The sequence below is a fragment of the Pteropus medius genome, unplaced genomic scaffold (assembly GCF_902729225.1).
Source record: "Pteropus medius unplaced genomic scaffold, Ma_sr-lr_union100, whole genome shotgun sequence".
In the NCBI taxonomy this organism is placed as follows: domain Eukaryota; kingdom Metazoa; phylum Chordata; class Mammalia; order Chiroptera; family Pteropodidae; genus Pteropus; species Pteropus medius.
Window position 1 is genome coordinate 21,877 of NW_024344061.1, and position 4,011 is coordinate 25,887.

A 4,011-nucleotide genomic window follows, 5' to 3' on the forward strand; every position below is an offset into this window, starting at 1 on the left:
TTTCCGGCCTCAGTGCTTCTCCACTGTTCTCGCAATAACCACCACCCAGGTCTCCCGAAGGCTAGAAACACTGCAAAACATGCAATAGTTTCTACCCATGTCCCATATGATCAGTCAAGAAGGGTTTACTGGCAAAGAGACTATTTACAAAAGGGCCGGTGGGATGTAAGTGCGATAGGACAGGTTAGTAGAACTATTTCTACCTGCAAGCACAAATCTCAGCATATTTTAGACCAGGTGCAAACTATAAAATCACCTATTGATAAATTTAACTATGTTACATTTAGGAGGTCCATCAAGATACCTTAAAACAAAAGGGCAGATACGACCTGAAAAATATCTATTTCCAACGTCCATAACTGACAAAGGAATGTTATCAATAATATGTAAACAGCTGCTACAAATTCAGAAGAGGACAAACAACCCAACAGAAAATAAGAGCCAAAAGACACAAACAGACATTTCACAGAAGAGAAACACATAAAACATGTGTTTTAAAACATGTGTCAACGAAGGTTCGCTGTCACCAGTCCAGTGCCAACAGGAGTGCTCAATCTGGGGAACAGCAGAAAGAGAGACTTCATTCAGGTGAGCACATTACAAACCAGGGAAACAACTTGTCAGGGAAATGGAAGGTGCACACCGCCAAGACAAAGAGGAGGCATTTATACAGATCAAGTGCCCTCCCTGGCCCCTGATTGGTCCATTTTTATGCAAATGAGGAATCCAAATCTGTACACTTAGATTGGTCCACATAGCACTGTCCTGATTGGCTGGAATTGCGCATCCTGATTGGTCGTTATGGAGCTGCTTTGATCGTAAGATGCAAATGAGGACATAGCTGCGCAGCTCTGATTGGACAGGGCAGGTTTCAGCCCACTGGTCCAAGTACGATTCCAGGAAGTCCCTTATAAGGGTGGGCTCAGACACTGGAGCATAGCACAGGAGGTCGGCAGCTCGTCTGTGGCTTTTCGCCAGTACCCACACAGCGTGCGTGAGAGGCCGCTGTCAGCAGCGGCTGCTAGACGATGGTTATGAACTGGGGCCCAGTTAATAGCAGGAGGTCCTTTTTTGACAGATGTATTCCTTCTGGGGTTGATGGGTGTCGACTTCATCAACGGTCAGGAAAAAAAGAAAATCAAGAACGCAATGACATATCTTCTTAGCAAAATGATATTGGCCAAAATCAAGACGTCTGATCACACCAAGTGTCAGAGAGTGAATCCACAGAACCTTTCGCACATCGCTGCTGGAAAGGCAAACTGGAAAAATCACTTTGGAAAACAGTTTTTCATCCCCTTCAAATGTCACGTATTTCCATTCTCTTCCACCAAGTAATTTCATGGCTGGGTGTTCGCTGGAGAGGGTTCTTTGTGTGTACACATGGAGGAAAGACATATAATGTGTCAGTTGGAATGGTAGGGTTGCAGCAGGAGTGCAGGACTCCCGTGAGAGATACGGAATAAAGGGGGTCAGGAAATGGACTTCGCACAACTGTGGGAGAAACTGAGAACGTACCGACCTGAATGGTCCCCTATAGAATCAGAGAGAAGCCATTGACCAGAGAACCTGAAAGGAAGTGGTTGATGAAGGCTATGGAAGCCTCAGCCTCTGCGTCCGCTGGAGGATCCAAAGGCACTGCAGCTCAGCAGAGCAGGCGGTCAGGAAGAAAGCTGGACAAAAAGCAGGGGGGAGAAGAGGATTCTAAAATGACAGTGGAGTAGGAAGCAGCAAGAGTCTGTCTCCCCACCTAGACAACACCTGCACTGGCAGAACCTGTCTACTGCAACCATTTTGGAGCTCTGGAGCCCATTGAAGGCCTGCGAACTGCAGAAGAGGTCTTGCGTGGTAAGTCGTGGTTAATTGTGATCAAGTTCAGCTCTTAGCATGGTAGCAGCCCCAGCTCCACACAGCTATGTGTGTGTCCCCAGAGTGACTTGCACACCGCTTGCAGGAGTCAAGGCAGCAAAAAGTGATATCAACAGGGTAAAAAGGGAGCCCACAGAGAGAGAGAGCAAATATTTGCAAATCCTGACAAGGGATTAATATCCAGAATATAGAGAGAACCCATAAAACTCAACAATGACAAAAAAAATAAAAAATAACCTCTTGCAAAAAAAACAGGCAAAGGACATGGACAGATATATCTCCAAAGAAAATATACAAATGGCCAATAAACACATGGAAAGTTACTCAACATCACTGATTATTAGTGAAATGAAAGCGTCCTTAACACAAAACCACAATGAGACATCATCTCACACCCATGAGGATGGCTACTAGAAAAAAAAAAAGCATGTTGGAAAGAATGTGGGGAAATTGGAACGCTTGTGCACTGCTGGTGGGGATGTAAAATGGTGCAGCCACTGTGGGAAATAGTATGGAGGTGCCTCCAAATTTTTTAATAGAATTGCCATATGATCCAGGAATTATACTTTGGGTATATACGCAAAAGGAAGAAAAGCAGAGTCTTGAAGAGATATTTGTACACCCGTGTTCATAGCAACAATATTAACAGCCCAAGTGTCCATTGATGGATGAATGGACAAGCCAAATTGTGGTGTATCATACAATGGAATATTATTCCTCCTTAGAAAGGAAGGACATTCTGACACGTGCTACAACATGGATGAATCTTGAGGCCATTATGCTGAGTGAAATAAGCCAGACACAAGACAAACACTGTATGATTCCACTTATATGAAGAACTCAGAGCAGCTTTATTTACAGAGACGGAAAGTACAATGCTGGTTACCAGCGGCTGAGATGGGGGCAGGAACTGGAGGTTATTGATTAATAGGAACAGAGTTTCAGTTTTACGAGATTAAAGAGTTACGGAGATGGATGGTGGCGATGGCTGCACACCATTGAAATGTACTTAATACCACGGGACTGTGCTCTTCTTAAAAATGTTTCAGATGGTAAGTTTTCTTATGTGTCTTTTACCACAATAAAAAAATATTAAAGAAGGATAAGGAAGAGAAACTGTAACCCACAAAGAGGACTGAAAGCCTTCACCTGTGTCCTTCTCACCTTTGGGAGAAACCGGTGACCTTCGGGATGGAGCTGCACATCTGCCTGGCCCAGGACTCAGACGACCTGACAGAGATCTGTCTGCAGCTGGAAGATTAGCCGCTTCCTGCAAAAAGCGAATTGGTAGGTCAGTGACGACAAACGTGAGCTATCGTGGCACCTGGGGCCGTGCACCAGCCTCCCAGACAGAAAGACTGCTGCTTCACTTTTGCTTTCCAAAAACTGTGTAAATTTCTCTTGTGACCAACCCTAATCTGCAGTCTCACAGGGAAGAGAATTCGAAGAAATTTAGTTAGGTCTTAGCTAAGTTGACATAGACCAAAACCACCACAATCCACTCCTTGTCGACCAAAAATGCCTCTTTTAGCTTCCAAATAATAAACAAACAAAATTACCTTCCACCTGACATAGTGAAATCGTCCCACATACAACTTAAAACATGGCAACCCTCCTCCTAAAAGAGAAGACAGAGTCCATATAGCACTGGTAACCCCTCTGGGTGACGGTCACTCCTCTCCTTGATGAATGACACCCAACCCCGGGTAGCCTGCAACTTAAACGCTGGGATACGGTGAATCACCACTGACACATCTCGTGTTAGGCGGTAGGGGAATGGGAGGGGAGAGAAAAGAAAAGAATTGGTTAATATATACACAAATTTCATATGAAAATGAGGGACCATCTTAGAACTCTACCCACCACACTCCAGACCCATCCAGTCTTCTCTGGGGGATGCTCATGGTCGAAGCATCCGTGACTCCTAGACCTGGTGCCGGCTGCTAAGGTTAAAAAGATGATGAAGTCCGTGGCCTTGGGATACGTGAGGTCACGGGACGACCGTCCAGAATGCTTCCTTAACCCGTAAGCTGCCTTGGGCGAGGCCGTGGCGCTGTTCCTGCGGCCATTTCCGCAGGAGTCTGTAGCTGGGCCTAATGCGCCAAGTGCCCACGGAGGCTTCGGGGCTGCTGTCCATGGTCC

At 45.6% G+C, this 4,011-nt stretch overlaps 1 long non-coding RNA gene across 1 annotated transcript; it reads right to left on the reverse strand.

Annotated features, from left to right (window-relative positions):
- Positions 1 to 315: 315 nt before the first annotated feature.
- LOC120607094 (uncharacterized) lies at positions 316 to 3,750 on the reverse strand. The gene is made up of 3 exons (XR_005654053.1): positions 3,034 to 3,750; positions 1,519 to 1,673; positions 316 to 1,369 (listed from the first exon to the last, which is right to left on the reverse strand). It is a non-coding gene; the product is annotated as an uncharacterized LOC120607094 (long non-coding RNA).
- Positions 3,751 to 4,011: the final 261 nt, after the last annotated feature.